Below are 24,151 nucleotides of genomic sequence, written 5' to 3' on the forward strand. Positions count from 1 at the left end.
TTTTCTATATTCCCTACTAATTTTGTTTTTGGGAAATTTCCTTTCAGTTTCCCTTGATTCACATCATAATTCTTATTTTCCATTTGTGCCACTTGATGTTCAGCTACTTTCACTTGTGCCCACATAGCCTTTTCCTTCAGCTTCTTTTGTTTAGCATCGATCTCTTCACTACAATATTTTGCTTTTCTCAAAACTTTGTCTACAGTACCTGACTGCCAACCGATCATATTATGTCATATCATGTCTCCAATTTCTGGTCTTAATCCATACACAAATCTATAAATAAAATCTTAGTTCTGTCCTTGAGGTACTTGGATTATATCTCACTTCTACTCTTTCAGGTACATCATTAATATTAGAAAATTATTTTGGTGTTTCATTAATCCTCTCATCTACCGTTGGAGCATTAGGTGTAGTCCATAAAGAACCTGGTTGATACGGTGGTGGTATTCTATTTAATATTTCCTCTAGTACAGCATCCTCCGTTTCACTTTCACCATAGCTTTGATTCCCTGTTTCTATATTTTTTCTCTTTTCTGTACATTTCCGTCCTTCATAATCATCCACTAATCTGACTGGATACTTGCCATCACACAAATTAGCATCTCTCCATCTGCGCATTCTAGTCTCATGTGTCTCTCCCCATAGATTTCTAAATCTACCTCGGGGTCTGATATGTCCTAGCAATCTTTCACTTTCCAACTCATGCATCTCATCCTCCCATTCAGCTAGAGCTTCAAATTGAGTCGGCCTAGGTCTTGGGTCAAGATTCATCATCTTCTCTCTCAAATTTCTCAAAACTGCCAAATCAAGTGATCCTCCTTCCAGGAAAGCTAATACACCATCATTTTTGGTATACCTTGCCCAGTTCTCTAACCAAACACACGTATGGTAACCATATTTCGACAACATATAGGAAGCAGGCATTTTTGGTGGCGGAAGTATTTTTCCCTCTCTCATGATAATTACTTTATCCTTTACAAACACACTTTTCAACTTCTTAAACCATGAAGGTTTCTTTCTTTCCTCTACGTAATAGTAATCCATTTTCGTTAAATTCCCTGTCTTTCAAAAGATCGCGTACTTCCCTGTTGCTGTTCCGTAGCACCAACCTATCACAGCGCGGTTTACACTAACGCACCAATTAGAACAAAATACGTCTTCTTAGTGCTTAACCAATAATACTGCTACTTTTTCGTGATGAACCTATCAGCTCCTACTCTGTCTTGGTCACGAGGACCAATCCCAGCGCAACACTTTTGACGTCACCAGCGCTCCGGCTTCTGCAGCGCCGACTGACCCCTCCTTTACAGGATTTTTCGAGAAGCCGTATTTACAAGATATTTTGACAAAATCAGTTAGTAACTTACACTAAAACAACTCCATTCGTCTGTTTCACTAAACAAAGTGATAGTTTTCTCAATTATACAAGTATTCTGTATTACCAGTAGACAGCGCTTACCTCTTCTCTACCACAGAATTTTTACACTTGCAGATAAAGCAGTGCTTACCTCTGCCTTTACCCTTCTAACAAGCTTGGGTTAAGTCCTATTACTATCTCAGTGATCAGTTTTAAACCAGGATACGCAATGATCCCTATACTTGAAGGCCAAGATTTTATAGACTGTCCTCACTATACATTTATCCTTTCACACATACTGTCCCTAAACAGTGTTATATGACGATACCACCACAGTATACGACGATACTATTTTTTGGAAACAGACTATGCGATGTGCGACTTCACTTGTCACACTTCCTCTGCCTGCAGACAGAGGCACCAGCTTCACGCAATACTCGGAAGCCTTTTCAGGACTACATATAACGCAATACAAACTCAACAGATGTTAGTCATAATTCTGTACATCACAATTCTTATGTAATATTTTATACATAATCCTAGCTAATTCTATAGCAACCAATGCTCTGCTACCAAGCTTAATTACTGATGGAGCGCTCCTCAGGAAATAATTTCTAAATCCATGTCACCTTTCCCTGAAATGCAACTTCTAACATATTCTCAAACAGTGGGGCCCATAACACTGTGAATCATCCAAAACCACTTACACTCTACTTCATGGATCGGTGAAATTCAAAAGAAGAGCTGCTGTATCATAGTGGAGTATCTAAAACTAAAATTAAAAATGTATACTATTTACACCTCCAGTTTAAAATACATTTACCATGGTTTCCATTTAATATGACACTTTATTTAGACACACCACCATTGAGATCAATGGATCTGCTAGTAAAAAATTAGGCGTAGGAAAACTCAAGACCAGCTTAATTCTCCATTTATCTAATTTTTATTAAGAGCAAATTCAGCATGTCTAAGATTATTTACTTTATTTATTTCTTTATTTAAAAAAAACGACATTTAATATAAAGTTTAAATTCAGGACAATTAGATTCATTTATTTAAGGAAAACTCAAAGATAGATATTTTTCATTTATTTTATATAGCAAGTATTAGCAAAAGGCAGATAGTTCCCAAATAATCACCTATTTTCCTAACATCCCTAACTAGACTCTCAATCTAAAGTGCATCTCCCTGTGGAAAGAATTATTATTGGAAATATTACATATCAGGAAAATCAGCATTCCAGCAGCATCTCTGGAGGAAATCGAAAAGGAGTTCCACTTCAGTAAAAACAGCCCTTTTTATACCTTTTTCACTAGCTCTATCTAAAAATGTAACTTTCAATCTGAATTCGAGTCCTGATTGGACAATTTTGGGGTGGATGAACATCATCTCGTCATCACAAATTAATTTTTCCTTACGTCCGCAGTTTTCTAATGGGTCGATTGTTTAGCAAGAGTCTGGCCTAGTCCTGTTCCCGACTAGTAACTTTGGTCTGTATTCCCACGTTCTGTACCATTGTGCTCATCCTTTTGGCAGCCATCTGCACTTCTAGGCTAACATGTCCTTGAACCGTAGTCACCTATGAATAAAATACCTCTAACCTGACCTATAAACTTTCAAAAAATTTAATAAATCTAAACATTTCATAAGGATGCAACACTTAAAAGGAGTATTCAGGCAGACATATTATTCTTTACTTTTTTGTTTATTTTCATTTTCATAGCTGGAGAAGAGAAAACATTTTATTAAAAATATATATACTTTTTTTTAATATTTTGCAATGCAAATTTGATATTTCTGTGCTAGAAATTCGTTGTTTACAGTGCTAATCTTAATATGAACCCCGCATATAAACCATAAAGTGCTAGCAGTCTGTCTATCATTCATACCACATCATTCACAAAAAATCAAACATACTCATACTAGGAACAAAAAAACAGTGAACACAATATAGGAAGGCAATACAACTGAGAGTCACAATGTATCTTTACACCTATAAGTTCATATCTCTTTGTCTTAATGATACACAGGTTTTATGTAACTAGTTCATTTGTATCTTTTTCCGTTTTTTATCCTTTTGTACGTGGATCTCAGGTGTACAGGGCCTACGTACGTTTCGGTGAATCTCTTTATTTAAATCACCTTCATCAGGGCCAACATAAACAGAAACAGATACACAGACATATTTAAAATCATGGGGTCCTTCTCATCTGAAATAAAAAATATGCTGCATGTTAATTTAACAATATGTGTTGCATCCTATTTACAAAAGTCAATTATGTACATCTTATTGTTAAGTGCTAATGTGCAGAGTTCCAAACTAGCATAGGCATGCCAAGTAGGGAAAACTGTTGACAATTAATAGCTACGGTGATCAAAAAGACAGTTCACATGATTTCAAACATGCTACACAGTTGGAAAAAATAGAAAAGCGCGTGAAATTAATTTGAAAGTTCAGGAAAGATTAAGATACTCTAGACGTTACACCTAGTGACTCCTATTTTTAAAAATGAGTGATGTAACGAGGACCTGCCACCTAGAAATGACATGCTAATATACACCTACTTTATATGCGGAATGCCCGCTTTTCGTAATGCAGTTCACCCGAGGTGCTTTTATCTGTTCCACTTGAACGGAATCCTACAAAGGAGGATACACATATGTGTCAAATATGAGCCTGTGTCTGACCGATATAGTGCAAGACACTAGAGATGTCCTTATACCTTGAGGTGATATGTGCAATCACTCAGTTAGTCCTATGACGGCTATGCGAAGTTCCAACCGGTCAAAACTCAAAACTGTCAGGTTTCGTGGTCAGTATACTCTTTATAGATAAAATCCTAAAGGGAACAATACCAATTATCAATGCCTTCCAATGTATGGGGAGTCTCGTCATGTTACTAGAGCTTATCTACTTTGAACAAAACAAGGCCGAGGCACACATCTTACCTATTGTTTCTTTTCAGGTTCCAACACGTGTTATATCTCGTTATTGGGTTGTTTATTTGAAAACCTATACTCTTGCTCTTGAATACAGGTCTGTGTTATCAGTTCTGACCTGTTTGATAAAACAAAGAGGGGAAATCAAACGAGGTAGTCATACCTAGCTGTACTAGCATATCGTAGGGCCACACGTATTTAACTATGCCTCCACTATGATATCAGTGGCGCAATGCCTAAATTGTTAAAAGTAGTTCTCTTCCCGAGCTACGAGCGCAGTAACGGTAGGGCTGTTATGCATGCATACACCATGGTATCAGTGGCGCGATGCCTAAAATATTAAGAGTAGTTCCCTTCCCGGGCTCCGAACGCGGTAGTGGTAGGACTGTTATCAAGCTGGGGGATATGTACTAGAATGCGCACACTGAGACCGGTACGTTATACATGGAGTTTCTATCTATGACACAAACGGTCCGGCAGATAGTATACCAAAGCCGGCGAAACCACGCCTTGTTTAGCATGACGAAAAAACGCCATGTTTAGCATGCCGGTAAGCTTATACATAAGCTGCCCTTAGAAAGGTCTACATCCGCTCTATGTCATTCACGTACCTGTAAGGTATGCCATAGTATGCCTATAACGGGACGTCCTGCACCTTCGGCTGCTGCAACCAAATGTTCGAGACTATGAGCTGATATTTATAGCTCTGTATGGCTGCGTGTCTCCATCGATACCACTTAGCAAACAGGCGCCTATTCTTGGTTAATAAACATAGTTAAAGGACTGCTACTGGGATTGCTATCTCTATTCGAGTGTTGCAGTAACATTGAGTAAGGACTGCCACCTCTGATAATGTACTAGTCCAAGATGGCGCTCAAATTTCACCTAATGCTAATGTATTGACTGACTTGGTGTAGTTTTGTGGATACACATACTCGATTTAATTTTGTAACTACAAATATTTGATTTAGTTGTTATGACAGATATCAGCAGTATTAAGATGCTAATAGAGTGTGGATTACACGGTTTTCATGGTCAAAAAGGGCATATTGACTATTAAAATACTGCCCGGTTATATAGTTACTATCCATGTTATTTCCTCATTATGTCCATGGCGGACAGTGTCCAAAGTGTAGATCCAATACGTTTCTCGCTGTTTCCTAAGTTTTGTCATGTCTTTTCCTGGGATGGCGTGAATGCGCTCTAAAATCAACCATCGCATATCCTTCTCTGTGTGCTGGTATTGTTTATAGTGTGCTACCATAGGTGCATTCACTTTTCCTATTTTTATTGCGGATTTGTGTTCTGAGAGTCTGACCCTTCGTTCTCTTGCTGTCTCACCTACATACCCTATATCGCAAGGGCACAATATGAGGTAGACAACATTGGAACTTTTGCAATTTGTCATTTCACATAGCTGTCCAGACTTTTTGCCATACGTCCAATTCTGACTCGTAATGGCCTGGTCACATGCATGGCATGTGCCACATTTATGATTGCCTTTTGGGAGAGGTTGGCCATCAATGGTCGTTTGTCACAGGTTTCATGGTTTCTCATTCTGCTGTGGACTAATTTATCCCTAAGATTGGGATTCCTTCTAAAAGCAACTACTGGTCTGCTGGGTTTAGAAGTCTCTTCATTGGTGTTTAGAATTTTCCAGTTTTTCTGGATTATTTGTCTGATCTTATTATTCAAACTTGAGTGGTTCAGTACACACACTAACTTTTGGTTCTCTTGTTTTGGAGTATTATTTATCAAGGTGTCTCTATTGTAGTATTTGGCTCTTTTTAAGGACTGACGGACTAGACTTTTTGGATACCCTCGTGCTAGAAGGCGATCTTGTAATTGAACTGCATGTAGCATGAAGTCCTTCATACTAGTACAGTTCCTCCTTATCCTGAGGAATTCCCCAAAGGGGATGGAATCTTTCTGGCATGATTTCTCCCCCTTTTTAATTGGAAGTATTTTCCTTGTGTATTGTCCCATGTTCTCTGTAATTAAATTATGGTGTATTACAATGTATTGTTTTTAATACTGTTTAAATTTACCAAAATAAAATGTACATTTTTTTGTATGACTGTTTCATGTTTATCATTAGCTGCTCCTAGTCTGTGAAAGAGAATTAACTGTATATATGTATGCTTAGCCTAAAACTGTGGTTAACCTATAAGTTCAGCCAAAGAGGAAACTTCACTGACAGTCTGTCTTCTGGTACCCTACCCCTTTGGATTGTTTGTGTCCCTCTCTTTTGTTAGACATAATGAGGAAATAACATGGATAGTAACTATATAACCGGGCAGTATTTTAATAGTCAATATGCCCTTTTTGACCATGAAAACCGTGTAATCCACACTCTATTAGCATCTTAATACTGCTGATATCTGTCACAACAATTAAATCGAATATTTGTAGTTACAAAATTAAATCGAGTATGTGTAGCCACAAAACTACACCAAGTCAGTCAATACATTAGCATTAGGCGACATTTGAGCGCCATCTTGGACTAGTACATTATCAGAGGTGGCAGTCCTTTCTCAATGTTACTGCAACACTCGACTAGAGATAGCAATCCCAGTAGCAGTCCTTTAACTATGTTTATTAACCAAGAATAGGCGCCTGTTTGCTAAGTGGCATCGATGGAGACACGCAGCCATACGGAGCTATAAATATCAGCTCATCGTCTCGAACATTTGGTTGCAGCAGCCGAAGGTGCAGGACGTCCCGTTATAGGCATACTATGGCATACCTTACAGGTACGTGAATGACATAGAGAGGATGTAGACCTTTCTAAGGGCAGCTTATGAATAACCTTACCTGCATGCTAAACAAGGCGTTTTTTCGCCATGCTAAACAAGGCGTGGTTTCGCCGGCTTTGGTATACTATCTGCGGGACCGTTTGTGTCATAGATAGAAACTCCATGTATAACGTACCGGTCTCAGTGTGCGCATTCTTGTACATATCACCCAGCTTGATAACAGTCCTACTGCTACCGCGTTCGGAGCCCGGGAAGGGAACTACTCTTAATATTTTAGGCATTGCGCCACTGATACCATGGTGGATGCATGCATAACAGCCCTATCGCTACCGCTTGTAGCTCGGGAAGAGAACTACTTTTAACAATTTAGGCATCGCGCCACTGATATCATAGTTTGATGCATAGTTAAATACGTGTGGCCCTACGATATGCTAGTACAGCTAGGTATGACTACCTCGTTTGATTTCCTCTCTTTGTTTTATCAAACAGGTCAGAACTGATAACACAGACCTATATTCAAGAGCAAGAGTATAAGTTTTCAAATAAACAACCCAATAACGAGACCAGTGGTGATTTGCGCTATACAAAACTATAGTAACATAACATAACATATATAACACGTGTTGGAACCTGAAAAGAAACAATAGGTAAGATGTGTGCCTCTGCCTTGTTTTGTTCAAAGTAGGTAAGCTCTAGTAACATGACGAGACTCCCCATACATTGGAAGGCATTGATAACTGGTATTGTTCCCTTTAGGATTTTATCTATAAAGAGTATACTGATCACGAAACCTGACAGTTTTGAGTTCGGACCGGTTGGAACTCCGCATAGCCGTCATAGGACTAACTGAGTGATTGCACATATCACCTCAAGGTATAAGGACATCTCTAGTGACTTGCACTATATCGGTCAGACACAGGCTCAAATTTGACATATATATATATCCTCCTTTGTAGGATTCCGTTCAAGTGGAACAGATAAAAGCACCTTCGGTGAACTGCGGGCAGAAGCCGGCATTCCGTGTATAAAGTAGGTGTATATTAGCATGACATTTCTAGGTGGCAGGTCCTCGTTACATCACTCATTTTTAAAAATAGGAGTCACTAGGTGTAACGTCTTGGGTATCTTAATCTTTCCTGAACTTTCAAATTAATTTCACGCTCTTTTCTATTTTTTCCAACTCTATAGCATGTTTGAAACCATGTGAACTGTCTTTTTGATCACCGTAGCTATTAATTGTCAACAGTTTTCCCTACTTGGCATGCCTATGCTAGTTTGGAACTCTGCACATTAGCACTTAACAATAAGATGTACATAATTGACTTTTGTAAATAGGATGCAAAACATATTGTTAAATTAACATGCAGCATATTTTTTATTTCAGATGAGAAGAACCCCATGATTTTAAATATGTCTGTGTACCTGTTTTTGTTTATGTTGGCCCTGATGAAGGTGATTTAAATGAAGAGATTCACCGATACGTACGTTGGCCCTGTACACCTGAGATCCACGTACAAAAGGATAAAAAATGGAAAAAGAGACAAATGAACTAGTTACATAAAACCTGTGTATCATCAAGACAAAGAGATATGAACTTATAGGTGTAAAGATACATTGTGACTCTCAGTTGTATTGCCTTCCTATATTGTTTTCACATTTTTTTTGTTACTAGTATGACTATGTTTGATTTTGTGTGAATGATGTGGTATGAATGATAGACAGACTGCTAGCACTTTATGGTTTATATGCGGGGTTCATATTAAGATTAGCACTGTAAACAACGAATTTCTAGCACAGAAATATCAAATTTGTATTGCAAAATATAAAAAAAATGTATATATATTTTTTATAAAATGTTTTCTCTTCTCAAGCTATGAAAATGAAAATAAACAGAAAAGTAAAGAATAATATGTCTGCCTGTATACTCCTTTTAAGTGTTGCATCCTTATGAAATGTTTAGATTTATTCAATTTTTTTAAAGTAAATAGGTCAGGTTAGAGATATTTTGTTCATAGTTGTTTTTTTCTCTCCCTCCTCTAGACCTAAAACTAAACTTTGGAGTACCCTTTGTTATACCTTTATCTTGAACCGTGGTCACTCCAGGCACAAGCAACTCGCATTCAGACTTGCGCATGCGTATTTCTTTTGTAGCCACAATAATCGAGTGACTCCATTTTCTTTTAGGCCTCACGAGTCAAAATGGGAACTATCATAGAAACAAACACAAATAAACATTAATTTTAAGTGATTTAACCTTTCTGTTTACCTCCCCCTTACTAAGGTTTCCCTGTTAATAGTTACCTAGGAAATAGCCACAGTTAAACGCGATATACTCACTTTAACCTTGCGTTTTGTCACAAAAACACATATACAGAAGCACATTTATGCCACATTCCGTTATCTTAAAGCTGCTCATTAGTTTGGAACATGACAAAATCACACAATTAGTTGATTATGATTGCAACGTAAGCAAAATTAGTTTCCAGCGTGTATTTGTGTTGGTGCATTTCTTATTCTATGTTAGTTAGTCACATATAGCATTCCATTAGTACAAATTATAGTTATTGAAGTATGACTTACCAAAGGGGTACGCAAAATGTTGCAATTCTACCTCGCTCCATCACTAGCACCACTTGCAACAGATATGTTTCCTTATATCGGAGGTCAATTCACTTAAAACCTATAAGTCACCCCTTAGGTAGGCCTTTCAATCATGAAGGCAGGGTGCTAGGTTATAAGTGTGAGGCTGTCCTGCATGAGCAGGACACCCCTACAAACCCATTTAATACATGCAGTGGACATTATGTCATTTACAAGATGTCTAACTATATATTGGCTGCACCGAAACCGGTCTTATTTGGTATCAAACATGTTGGAATCCTACCCCAACAACTATTCCAGTGTTGGATGTAGGATCCCATGTACTGTGGGGCTCCCCTAGGGTAACCCCCTGTATTCATGGTACCAACCTTTCAGGGTCCCACAGCAAGATAGTGCTGTTCCCGACCACAGACACGTTTCTGCCCTTCTGCTGCTGAGCTGAGCTCGAGCAGGGGAAGGTAGAACAATAGGTCTCCTGTCACAGGAAGATGTGACCACCTCGCAGACAGGACTTAGTGTATTGGGCTGGGGTGGGGGCGCATGACTACTTAAGGGCTTACCTGTGGGTGGCTCTTCAGATTCATTGTGGGACAAAATTCAAACCCAAAACCACTTCAACTTCGACCGTCTGGGCACCTTGGACTTTGTTGGACTTCACCTGGAACCGAGACTGAATCTAGGAAGACTCCTGCTGCTCCTGGTCGCTCTGTTCTGCCAGACTTCTTTGTTGTGTGTGCCTTGTGCTTCATCCACTTTCCTTTCCAGGCCTGTGAGTATCAAGGACACCCGAAGTAATCACCCTTGAAGTGAAGGCGTCACACTTGCATCTGCAGGCACCGCAACGGGGCTGACCGGTCGGCTGCTCTGACGTCCTACAGAGTAGACTACGAAAGGCCCTGCAACACAGGTGTCTGCTCTCGAGGCCTGACCTGTCCTCTCAGAACCCAGGTGCACCACGTCAACTTGCAGTTGCAAAGGCTTGTTCACTCTATCCTCCAGAGATCTTCGACCTACGAGAAGCTCCTTCCTCCAGTATCTCTTCCCACCAAGATCTTTGTCCTCACCGTATCCTCTGCACCGATGGCCTACAATTTTGGTGAGCTGCTCGAGGTCCTCTTGCGACTTGTGCCTACGACCTGTGAGTTCTCTTCAGGGTCTTCTTTGGCTTCAGTGGGCTCCTCTGCTTGTTCAGGGCTTGCTTTGACTCCTGAAATGGGTGAGTCCCTTGCTGGTACGAACGCTGCACCTTTTTCGTTTACCACATCTATTGGTGCTGCCAAAGCTTATTGGTGCTCCCGTTGGACACCTACCCTCTGGTTCTTGACTTCCGACATGGGACAAGTCATGAACGGCTCCTGGTCTTCCACAGCGTTGCCTGGTCCTCCCAGCTGCAGCGACAATATCACTGTCATCCCTCCTGCATCTGCTGTCATTTGTGGTCATTGATCTTCCGTGACTACTGGTCACCTCCGAGTGGCATAGGCTCTGTCCCCTCTGCTGGCAGGTACTTCTCCTTAAGAATCCATCCGTGGATTCCACCAGACTCTTCCACTTTCCTCAACAACGGCATCTTTCCTGAAGTCCTCCATTGTGGTCTACGGCGGTTTCCGACGTCCCTTCGCACCTGTTCACCCGGCTTCCCTGGTGTAGATATGCTGATTCCTGGGGTATCCATGTGTGGGGGGGAGACTCTCCAACCTTCTGTCCTCCACAGGGTTTTTTCCGGGTCCACTGGGAAGGGTCCTTCTTAAAAATTGCAACTGCAACTTTCTTATTGACTTGCATTGAGTACACAGCTGTGTTTCCACTCTGCACACAGCCTCCATGGGATTCCGGGGTACTTACCTCGAGTGGTTCCTTATGTCCCCAGCTCTTCTGAGTCTTCTGGTCCAAGTCCCGACTTTGATCGTAGCTTGCATTCCACTTATTTAGTATATGATTTGGTCTCCTCCTGTAGACCATTGTGTATTTGTGCTTACTTATCTGTTTACATTTCAATAACATATGCTTATTTTTATAACTACACTGTGTGGTTCTTTTTCATTTAACCTACCCTATATGATTAGTTCTGGTAAAACAAGCTGCTTAACACTCCTTCTGGACTAAGCCTGAAGGCTGCTCGCCACAGCTACCACTTTGAGATCTTTCTATGGCTGTCTAGGACCACTAAAATCACCATAAGGGTTGCCTGGATTAGTGCAAGGTGCTTCACTTAAATAAGTGGGTTCCATATACTAAGCCAGCCTCCTACAATCCCTAATCAGTGAATAGAGAATAACACCAAACCTGTTACACTAGAGGTAGGAGGAGGACCGGAAGTGGCCTGACAACTACTAGAGGCCCGAACTCAAGGGGATTATGTTTTTGCTTCTTGTTTACCTTTGCATGTGTAGAGTTAGAATAAAAATACTTTTTTATACAAAAATAAATATTTGACTGGACATTGATGTATTGCTGCGCTACCCGCATGTTGAGTTATGAGTCATGTTCACTTAACTGTATCTTTGCATCTCCTTCGGGAACCTTGACTGCTCGAACTGCGCTACCCAGCTGAGAGTGAGGTGCAGATGGGGGCGCTTGATCCAGTTGAGCAGATCCACAATAGGGTGGGCGCCGGGACATCACGGGGTAAAAAGCCCCAACCACCTTGGTTGGGCCCAGTAACTCCTGCGTGCCCGGTGGCCCCCGAACAGGGTCTTGACAGTGAGACCCACAGAAAGAAGGATATAAGGGTAATGAACTGACCTTCTGAAAGTTGATACAACCTTAGCAGAAAGGGCTGGTATGAAGGACCAACGTAGGGTAGAAAACCATAAATTGAGAGGGCTTAAGTTACTCCCATCAGCAATATTGTCTTCAAAGAGACCAGCAGAACCAGGCGAGTGTTCATCGGCTCCAAGGGAGAATCTGTTAAAATCAACACAAAATTGAAATCCCCCTGAGTAACAATGAATGGAGTAGGAAGAAACAAGCAAAGTAAACCTTTTAGAAAATATGCCACAAGTGGCAGTCTTAACAAGAACATCTGGTCAGGAAGATACATGAAGTCAATCAGGGCAGTTCAATAGACTTTAACTAGAGCCATTGTCCGAGCTTGGCGTGCAAGAGACAGTGTGAAACGCAAGATATCAGAAAGGCAGGATTTAAGGGACCTAGGCCTTTCAACTTGCACCGTTGAAAAAATCTGTTCCAGTGACCCATGTAGATGGATTTCAGAGCACGTTTCCTGGCTGCCAAGATAACATCTGCAAACTCATCAGAAGACAAAAGGACTCAAGCTGGCAGTGGCACTGCTCAGTCTCCATGCATGCAGCATCGACATTGGGGATTGGAATGGCAGATCTGACCAGCCTGATGCAAGAGCAGTAAACTGTGTGGGAGAGAAAGTAAGGGCCATACCTTTAGAAGGACTTTTGATAGAAGTGGAATCAGTGGAAATGCTTACAGTAGGTCCTAAGATCAAGTAAACCTAAAGGCACCCCCCTCTCCTTATAGTGCCATTCAGAGGGAATATTACGGCTCACAACTGAGAACACCTCCTACAAAGATTAATCTTTGCATTGAATTGAGGTTATAATTGTGGGGGGTTGACAGTAAAGCCAAAGGCATTGTGAGCTGAAGGTATTACTCAACTAGGCGCGGCGTCTCCGCTTTCACCAGCCAGTCACCCAAATATGGAAATACATGGACCCTTGATATTGTCAGTGAAGACATCAGAAGTGCCAGCACTTTCATGGAATCACAAGGTGTGGTCATCAGCCCAAACAGCAAGACTTTTAACTGTAAGTGTGGGGATTCCAGAATGAGGCCTGGGGTAACATCTGTGGAAGGAACATTTTTAAAAGATGGAGGTGGGTGCTCAGTAGGTGCCCAGATGCAGAGACACTAACCAACCCCACCAATCAAGGCAGGCACTACTTGTCTCAGGGAGAGGGACAGCATCCTGAAAAAATCCATCATGAACAGACCGAAGGCATTGAGCTGCGTGGGATCAGGAGATGGCGCAATTAATTATTGCCAAATCTTTATCAGCATCGCAATGGTCTCCAGTGCGGCATCTGTGGATGGCGCCGTACCTCTAAACGATCCCGTGAGCATAACCACTTTCTCAAGGAAGAAGAGGATTTCTAATTCCTTTTGGTGTTTTGTGGGAAGATCTCTTGGGCGATCATTCCCTGTTAGGAGAGTTACCTGGGGGAGTAGGGGAATGCATTGGCATGCTGCTGTGAGGCTTGGCCAAAAATAACCTGGCCTCCCAATCCCTAATGGCCTTTGTGTAGATCAGAGAGCAGGAGTTGCAGCATAGGGAGTGAAGTCTTTGTCGAAGCATCACATGGAGATGTTTGAACCCTGAAATCTGATCAGAGATATTTTACCTAACCGCTGAAAAGGTGATGAATTTTCATCACTGAAGCAGAGAGTGAGAACTCCAGACCCACATTGATGAGGCTCAGAAAAACAGGCACTGCCACCATTCATCAACTATAATTCAATGTTGTGTTGTTTGGTGGGCGGAGTCATTGCTCAGGCTCACCATTTAGCGATGCGGGACAAATATTGTAGGGGAAAAGTTTCCTGGAATACTTTGATTCCTGGAAGGGATATTCTTTAAGAGAGGAATCAGCAAGAAGATCTATACATTAGAAATATTGTACCACGGTCTTGATAACCACAGCGACTCATGTTTTATTTCTAAGGTGCTACTGCTTTATATATGGTGCACACAATGTTGGTATTGACAGGACTAATTGCACTTGCGCTACAGTGCAAAGTCCAGCGCATCTAGATATGTAGGTCATTTCAAATTATTGGCTTAAATTGTCCTAGTGCAATTTGAAGCAATGTATTTATTATTATTAACTTCAGAGTTTTTTGAGGAGCTACTCCTCAGAGTACTTTGAAAGGAGGGGACTGAAAAGATCATGGCAAAGTGAACTGATAGTTGAACTGTACAGTCTTGCTGAGCTGTATTGTATTGTATTGTAATTGCATTTATATAGCGCTTACTACCCATGACGAGGCGTTGAAGCGCTTTTTCGGCGAGTAGCACGCTACTCCAGGAGGTAGGAACAGTGTGTAAGATTATTGCCTGCATCTGTTGATTTGAAAGTCTAGGTGGAGAAGCTTTGACTCCGGGACTCTCATACGACAAGAGTCGTACTGAGGCACGCGACGGGCTACAGGGCAAATGAAGTTAAGGGTACTGGAGGCCATGATCAAAGAATCATATGCCGAGTTTGATGAAGTCTGGTCATAGGCCAAATGAAGGAAGTGTATATTTTTGACCTTTCTATAAATTTTAGAATATCTTCAAGGATAAATGTAGAAAAGGCATTCCAGCGGGCAGATCCATTGGGGTTTGCAAGACCTTAGTAAAGGTAGCCAGTCACAGCAGTGGATGGACTTGTGGATGATATAAAATATCTTAAAATAAGATTGCAATATCACTGGGAAGTATTGGAGTGATCTGATGGTAGAAGTGGCTGGTTATATTTTAGGTCAAGTATGAGGCAAGGAGTTTGCTTGTTGCTTTTTTTCTGGTCTCCTAGTGTCTCATTTTGAATCTGCTGAACTGGACCAATTGGGATAGCACTAAGGCTCGGACGGGGGCAGTCTTTTGGCAGAGTGGGAAAGACAACACAGAACAGAAGGTGAAATGCATTCTTGGTAACTGACTTTACTTGCTGGGTGAAGGGAGGTTGTTATTTTCAAAACTGGCAATGGAGTGAGCCCATTGAATACGTCCAGGCAAAAGGGAGAGGTGAGGGACCCTCAAGGCCAGAACCATAATCTCAGTCTTCTAAATGCTCAGTCACAACGATTTTTGATACAGTAATTGTTGCATTTCCTCTGGTTTGCTACTACATGACAATTGCCAGATTATTCCTTCTGTTTGAAGCAGATTTGTGCATCATCCGCTCTCATGTGAAAGCCAATGTCACGGCCTCCTAGGATATAAGGCGGGGGCTTTGAAGATTGTGAAGAGACCCAGTGAAAGGAATGTCCTTAAGGATATCCAGAGATGATTGGAGAGGTGGTTGATGAGGACACTCCCTTGTGTGGTATACAGGAAATAAGTAAATCTTCAGAGGATGGCGCCTCTTATACCACCAAGCAACGCCAGGCAGCCGTGTTTGTTGTTGATGGTATGAAAAGCTGCTGCTAGGTTAGGCAGCATCAAGAAACAAGAGTATAATTTTCCAAATGGAACATTGTGCTTTGAGGAAGCAAAAACTGGAAATCAACATAATGCAACACATTACCTTTGACTAAGTAGCAGACTGTCTGTCATCTGTCTAATCTCACCTTGCCCTCTGCATTTACAAGAAAATCTGTCACCCTCCCACTTTGTTGCTCACAGACAGAAGATGACATTATATAAGAGACTCTATAAATTAAGCTGTGGATCTTCTTATCCTTCAAATCCCCTATTCAGCATATGGCTAGGAAAATTGTACCGAGTGCTGTCTACAAGTGTCCCAATTACAAGTTTTCATCCGTCTTTCCCCTGTAATTCCTATCTCTGGTTATCCAGTCCGCAATGAACCCTACACACCACTTAACCCCACAAACCATACTGTACAAAGTACAGCACACCCGTGACACTTTTAAAACAGATAAGTTCTCTATGGCATCTAAGATATAGGAAAAATCATTTAAACAAAGGAAAAAGCTGAACCTATGGGGCCTGATTTAGAATTTGCTGAACAGATGGCTCCATCACAAATGTGACAGATATCCGCCCATCTTATTACAAGCGCATTATATCCAATGCACGTCACGTCTAATACAGCGGACAGAATTTCTGTTGTGTTTGTGAGGGAGTAACCCATCCACCAAATTCGAAATCAGGCCCTTAGTGTGATACATGACTTAAGCAGATTGGCAACATTATTGTGTTTTAAGACTTGTACAAAATGATGTTATGTGAATAGGAAGTGTACAAGAATTGGCATATCCAGATGAGTGGAATAAGCTGCAATACTGAAAGTGATTTCAATTGCTGCATGCTCCGGGTCGGACTGATCTGTAGGGCAATCGAAAGAATGTCAAAAAATGATAGATGGAAGGATTGAATTAATCTCAGACAACGGTATTACTTGGGTCCACATCCAAGTCTATTGATATCATGAACACCATGCCACCTCAGTTTGGACCCAGCCCGAACTGCCAGGCCCTCCCTAAACCGAAACACAAGCAACACAGGACCGGTTTCACTATAGTTAGGGCTTATTAGCCATGTATAGCTTGGTTCTAGTGAGACAGTGTGTATGGGACCCACATCTGGGTATACCTGCCCCATTTAGGGTGACACACTAAAGTATACAAAAAAGTGATGGATGGAATGCTTGAATTATTCTCAACTGCTGCTAATTACTAAGGCCGCATTCCAGTCCATTTTTATTTTGCACACCATGCCACCTCAGTTTGGACCCAGCTATAGTTAAATCAGTCTTGCATGGCAAATAACACTGTAAAACTCATGCAAACCAAAGGAGATAGGCAGTCGAGGTGTACCTTTAGGGGATGTGAGAAGTTGGCCTGATATATGATGCTCACTAGTTCTAGTGATCACCTTGTATCAGTCCAAACAATCCTTATGGTGATTGGTTGTAAGTCAACCTTATAGACCAGCTATCCTAATGGTAGCATGGACAAAGCAGTCTTAGGCTAAACTCTTTTGGCATGTGAAGCCAGCTGTTTTACCACATATAACCCCTTGAATACCAAATGAAAGGACAGCACACAGGTAGTTATGAAAATAAACAAGATATTTATTAACTAACACACACCTCTGAACTCTTTATGAGGTCAGAGGGCTAAGCACATGACAAGACTCTTAAGAAAAATACGATAAGTTGCACAAATTACAATGTTGCCCTAGGAGCACGACAAACCATGTACTAAGTAAATGGTATAAGGAAATCAATAGAAGGAATGGAACTGTCCAGAGGCTGTAGGATCGCTGGGACTACACTGTCCTAACCTGAGGTAAGTAATAGGAGGCCCACGGAACGCGTGTGCAGAGTGTGAACTCACACGCGAGATGCGTAACAAAGTCAATGTGCAGTACAAATTACGAAAAGGTAAGTATTAGACAGTTCCGACTAGCTAGGACTAAAACGACTGGAAATCTGGACACTAGGAGAGTCAATCTACCCTTGAGCACCGAAATGCTCTTGTTACCTCACCCACGGGCTGCAGGTGCATAGGTGTCAAAGTGTGTCGGGTTTCCGCGTTGAAGTCTATGGAGCCTGGAAGAAAGATGCTGCAGGCGACCAGGAGGAAGCTGTCCGGAGTGATCCAAGGGTGGATCAAGGAATATGAAGACCTGAAAGCAGAGGGGACAATGTTCAAAGTCACTAGCCAGTGACTGGAGTGGAACCAGGAAGGAACTAGATGCTATCGTCGCGATCAAGTGAAGAGAGGACGCTTGACTCTGCAACCACGTGGACCAGGAGGTGTCTTGGATGACAAGGATGGAGGCACGAGCTGTCCCACGCAGGCTCTTGTTGTCGGCGGTGTTGGATCCGGATTCGGCGTCAACAGGCCTTGGCAAAGACAACCCACACGGTGAGTGGAAAAGGCGTCTGGTGCGGACCAGGAGGTTCCTGGGTGCTTCTCCTTTGCAGGGAAGCAGGGGCCAGTCTGGAGCAACCAGACCAGCAGTGTGGATTTCAAGGATCGTCGTCTAGGAGGCCACTAGCCAGCCGGCAAGTGACCAGACAATGCGTCGAGCAGCAATCAAGCAAAAGGGTCCCACACAGATCTCAGGGATGCTGGAGGGCTGATCTTCTGTGCAGGAGCTGCTCGGGGCTGAGGCTTCTCAATCCCCAAAGCACTTCATCGAGGATGCCTCTGAAGTCGTGCTGGAAGCAAAGTGCAGTTTCCCCAAGATAGCCGGTCCCACATGTCTCGTCGCACCCACGGATCTCACCTGTGCTGCAGATGTAGGTAGAGGTCGGAGAGGTCTGGAAGTCCAGGTCTCGTCAGGCTCTAAAGTCTGGATCCACTCAGGAAGACGACAAAGTGAACCACTGGAACGCTTGATGGTGCCTGCTTGTGCAGGGTCGTCACTCCTTGGCCACAAGGGAGATTTCTTCAGTCTTCTGTGGAGGAAAATGTTGAAGTCCAGAGTTTCTTCTTAGAGTTTCAAATCAGGATTAATCTAATTTGGAATGGGACAGCTCCTACTTTTATTCTCCTAAAGGGGGCTGTACTATGACTAGGTCCCTCCTATGGGTGGTACCAGCAAGGGGGGTGGTTACACCCCTATCCTTTGTCCGGTTTTGCGCCAGAGCTGGGACTGGAGTGCCCCAGCAACTGGTTTGAACCGGTGTATTTCAGTCAGCCCTTAAACCTGTGGCTGGCTGGATGGCTAACAACCGACTCCAACTTAATGCCTCTAAGACCGAGGTCATTATTTTTGGTAGGGAAAGTGGACTCTGGGGTGATCAATGGTGGCCATCTGAATTAGGCCCTGTTCCCATCCCCGTGGCCGAAGTCAGGAATCTTGGGGTGTGGCTCGATGACAAACTCTCTTTCACATCCCACACTAAGCGCGTAGCTGGTACTTGTTTTGGTGCCTTGCAGTGTCTCCGACCCATCTTCAAGTTTTTTGATGCGGACACCAGACAAATCATAGTCCAAGCTCTGGTTCTTACCAGATTGGACTATGCCAGCTCCTTGTTTTTGGGTGTAAATCAGGCTGAATTGGCTCGCCTTCAGAGGGTGCAAAATGCGGCGGCCAGGATGTTGGTCGGCCTCCCTAAATTTGTGTCTGCTCGCCGCACGATTCAAGACCTCCATTGGCTGCCTGTGGGGCAAAGAATTAAGTTTAAAGCTCTCTGCTTGACTTTTAAAATTCTTAAGTCAGCTTCCCCCCCATCTTATCGCAGACAATCCAGCACTATGTTTCTTCTAGAGCCCTTTGTTCCTCAGGCTCAAATCTTGCCATGGTGCCACGCTTTAAAAGAGCTAGAATGGGTGGCCGCTCTTTTTCAGTGATGGCAGCAGTACTTTGGAACTCTTTACCTGCCACTCTCCGCTCCATTTCTGATCTGCTCCCTTTTAGGAAGGCTCTGAAATCCTTCCTATTCTCTTCAGTTTAGCTTTCTGCTTGGTCCTCTTTTGCTGTGTTGTGTTTTACCATCTCCTGAAAGCGCTGGGACGCCTCTTGGCTGCGGCATCTGCGTGCTATACAAGCGATAATAACATAACATGGCACCTTGTGTGCCCCAGGCATGTCTCATTCCTTTCAGGCCTGTCCTACCTAATACACAAAATCCTGTCTGGTGTGGTGCAGGCACCTCCCAAGGCCGGAAACCCTTTGTCCAAGCCTCCCTCGCTGGAAGGACTCCCTGCAGCAGGAGGTCAGACTTGTGTCTGTGGTGGCAGCATCCATTTTGTGATGCTGAGGCTCGAGTTAACTTTAACCGGGGTTCGCAGTTACATACGTGTCCCTCTAGAAGGGTGGAATGCTACCCCCGTCGCCAGAACTGGCGAGGGGGTAGTATTCCAATTTGTATGACACCTTACTCGAGATGTTTTGATAATGCTATGCCAAAGTTAGCAATAACCGCGAGGTTATAATGCACTTAAGAGTATATGGTATAGCGTTATCATGGAAACAGCTAAAGGACTTGGTTCCGAAAGCTGCAGACAGGCTCAGCTCATGCCAGAGCACTACCTCACATAATTCCAAGCACTCTGACTCCAGGATTGTTAAGGCCTGCCATAGGAGTGATTTATAGAAGTATATGTCCAAACAGTTCGTAATCTGGGCTTTCAAGTCAATGATGCTCTCTCTTGTAAAGCCCAAATTAATAAGGTTACAGCAGCTTGTTCCGGGAAATTGCGTATGATGAGAAAGATCTTTCCGTACCTTCCTGTGGATGCCCGTAGAACGGTCACTCACGCCCTAATCATGTCACATTTGGATTATGCCAACAGTCTCTATGCCGGTGCCCCTTTGTACCAAATTGAACGTCTACAGATCGTTCAGAATGCGGCGGCGAGGCTGATTGGCAATATCCCCTACCGACAGTCGGTTGCATCCTATCGTAAGAAGTTACACTGGCTTCCCATCTCCCGGCGCATCCAGTTTAAGATGCTGACTCTTGCTTTTCGGGCCCTTAATGGGTAGGGCCCGGGATACTTGAGAAAGAGACTTGTACTCACCCAATCGGTCAGATTCCTGCGGTCCAATAACCTACGTCTTCTTACAGTTCCTCGCTTCCGCCGCTCCAGAATGGGCGGTAGAGCTTTCACTGTAATGACTGCTAAACTCTGGAACAGCCTTCCACTAGATCTTAGGTTTATTCCCTCTGAACCCCTTTTTCGTAGTCGATTGAAGACCTGGCTGTTTTCCATCTCCTAAATTCCTTTCCTTTTCTAGTCTGCAGTCTATAGCACCGGGACACCCCCGTAGGGGGTAGACGTGCGCTTTATAAGCTTCATAAATAAATATGTGTCCATTTTAGGTTTATATATAGGCATACTATATCTAAAGCAAAGGGTGATTACACCACCTTGCCCGAGCTGATTGATCAGCCAGTTTTGTCAGATTTGGACGGCCAGCCAGGGGTGGCATAATACATGCTGCAGCCCCTGGTAGGCCTTGGGTTCACTTATGCCCTGGGCACCTATGGTACACTGTTCAAGGACTTACAAGAGTGACCCAATACCAATTGGTAAATGCACCTAAAGTACATGGATGTCAATTTAGAGAGAGAACAGCTAGGCTGTGGGTCTGATTAGCAGGCCCACAGCCAGGGAAAGTCGTAAACCAGTGAAGCAAAAAGCAAAAAATCTGGGGTGACCATAGGATTGCAGACCCTACTCTCCTACAGGGGACTCCTGAGGCGGAAGCTGGGAACGCGAGTAAAATCTTTGTTTTAATTGTGATACCTCTTTTTAACAAAATATTGTTTATTGTACTTACCTTGCTCAAGCACCTCCCGTTTCTCCATTTCAGCCGATTAGGCGCTGTCTGGAGACGGGGATAGGAACGGCTTGTCCACACCTTGAGCCGCCATCTTGGAGGTGATTTCGGGTTGGCGGGCTAGTTGTCGTGGCCCACTTGGCCTCACTGCCATAAATTGAGCTTCAGGACGCATGCGCGTACCTTTAGGGGACTCCTGAGGCAGAAGCCGGAACCCGAGTAAAATCTTTGTTTTAATTGCGATACCTCTTTTTAACAAAACATTCTTTATTGTACTTACCTTGCTCACGCACCTCCAGTTTCCCTATTTCAGCCGATTAGGCGCTGTCTGGAGATGGGGATAGGAACGGCTTGTCCACGCCTTGAGCGCCAGACCAAGCCGGGAGGGGGGAGATGCTGTTCAATTGATCTCCGAGGTTCTATCCTCTCTGCGCTGCACCTACACAGGAGCCACTTTGCTTGAGATAAGATCTTTCGCATCCAACAAGCATGGGTCTGCAAGTAGTTGCAATATCTCATTCCCTGCTATGTTGAAGGGACCTGTAACTTGCATATCGTGTGGATTTCAGTGCATCCCGGCTGGCTCTTCCGCAATTGAGTCCATAACAGATTCCACTCAAATCCACAATAGCCCTAATTATATCCTATGTAATGTTAGATCCCTTGTGAAACACACCATTGAGATTTGGGATCTGATCTCCACCTATTCCCCTGACATATGGTTTTTAACCGAAACCTGGTTAACCCCTACTAATCATCCAGCCACTAATCTTGCAAAACCCGCTGACTATAAATGTATTCATCTAGATAGAAGGGGGAAATTAGGAGGTGGTATAGGAATTGCCTTCAAAAGTTATCAAAAAGTTCAATGGCTCTGCTCCTCCTGCAACAATGCAATGGAACTAGGAATTTTTTAAGTGATCATGTCTCCGTCGGTGTCCTGAGATCCTGCTTTATCGGCCACGCGGACCCAAAGCAAACTTTGCCAATTTCCTGACGGAATTCATTGCCATGCAGGTTTTGGCCTCCAGTAACTTTATCCTTCTGGGGGATTTTAACTTCTATGGAGAAGATGTGATGAACCCAGAAGTAATGAAGCTCATTTCTAGTCTGAGCGGCGACATTGGACTATCAAAGCGGGTGCGTGGGCCCACCCACTGTGCAGGCCATACATTAGACCTTATTTTTACAAACTCGGAATGGCTAAGAGTATTCCCTCCGCTTTTCCTCACTTGGACAGATCATTGCATGATCCAATTTTCTCTCCTGTCCCAATCCGGGTTAACCCATATGAGCCATCAGAAGCTTTTAAAAAGCAGTGAGAACAGGCCATGGCAAAAACTAACTCTGGATGCCTTTAATGAGACATTTCGCCATTTCATGGTGGATCTCATGCAAGTCGGCCAGGACCCCACAGCTATCCTGGCCAGTTTTAATTCTGCCTTAGTAAAGACGTTCGATGTTGTTATCCCGGCAAAAAATAGTAACTCAGTTACTCAGCGGCCTTCCGCCCCTTGGTATTCTAGTGATCTGAAAACTGAAAAGTCCTTATGCAAAGCCCTTGAGAGACGCTGGAGGAGTACAAAAAACTCAGCAGATAACTTAGCCTATAAATCATCACTATCGCATTACCACCAACTAATTAAAATGGCCAGATGTTCATACCTTCCCAACCAAATTGAACAATCTAGAAATTCTGCTAAAGCATTATTTAACATTGTCAAGGATTTCTCCTCCCCCCAGAATCTCAACCATAATGTGACTCAATAGCCAATTTTTTCCAAGAAAAAATTTCTATGATCTATGCTAATTTCCCTGTCTCGAGCATTAACAACTCTGGACTTTCTATGATTCTGGACAATACTTCTATAGCCACCACCTGTTATCTCAATCAGTTTGAGACCATCTCGCTTGAGGATACAAACAACTTGCTGTTAGCAGCAAAATCAGGTTCACCGGCTGACTTATGCCCTCCTAGCTCTATGGCCCTCCTCTCTCCAACCTGTGCTCCTATAATACAAAAAATTCTTAACTCTTCCATTTTGACCGGTCTTATTCCGGGCACCTGGAAAGAAGCTTATGTCTACTCCATCTTAAAGAAACAATCTGCAGACCCCCAGGTGCTCAGTAATTATAGACCAATATCCTTGTTGGGCAAAATGCTGGAAACAGTAATAAATAAACAACGTAGCCAGTATTTAGAATTCAACAACATTGTCGACCCTTCACAGTCGGGCTTTCACCCGGGCTTCAGCACAGAAACGGCCATTTTGGCAGTAACTGATTCCCTGAGATTAACCCTTGATGCCGGAGGATTCATGATCTTGATTCCCTTAGATCTCTCCGCGGCATTCGATACTATCTCTCATCGACGGCTGGCGGAGAGATTGCTTGAGTGCGGCATCGGTGGTGTGGCCCTGCAGTGGCTGAGGAACTTTTTAACCGATGGATGGCAAATCACTTTCCTGGGTCCGTTTGTATCTAAAAAAAAAATTCTGCTGGACAAGGGGGTGCCTCAGGGCTCGTGCCTGAGCCCCACCCTCTTCA

Source organism: Lissotriton vulgaris, chromosome 8, assembly GCF_964263255.1.
Source record: "Lissotriton vulgaris chromosome 8, aLisVul1.2, whole genome shotgun sequence".
NCBI lineage: Eukaryota > Metazoa > Chordata > Amphibia > Caudata > Salamandridae > Lissotriton > Lissotriton vulgaris.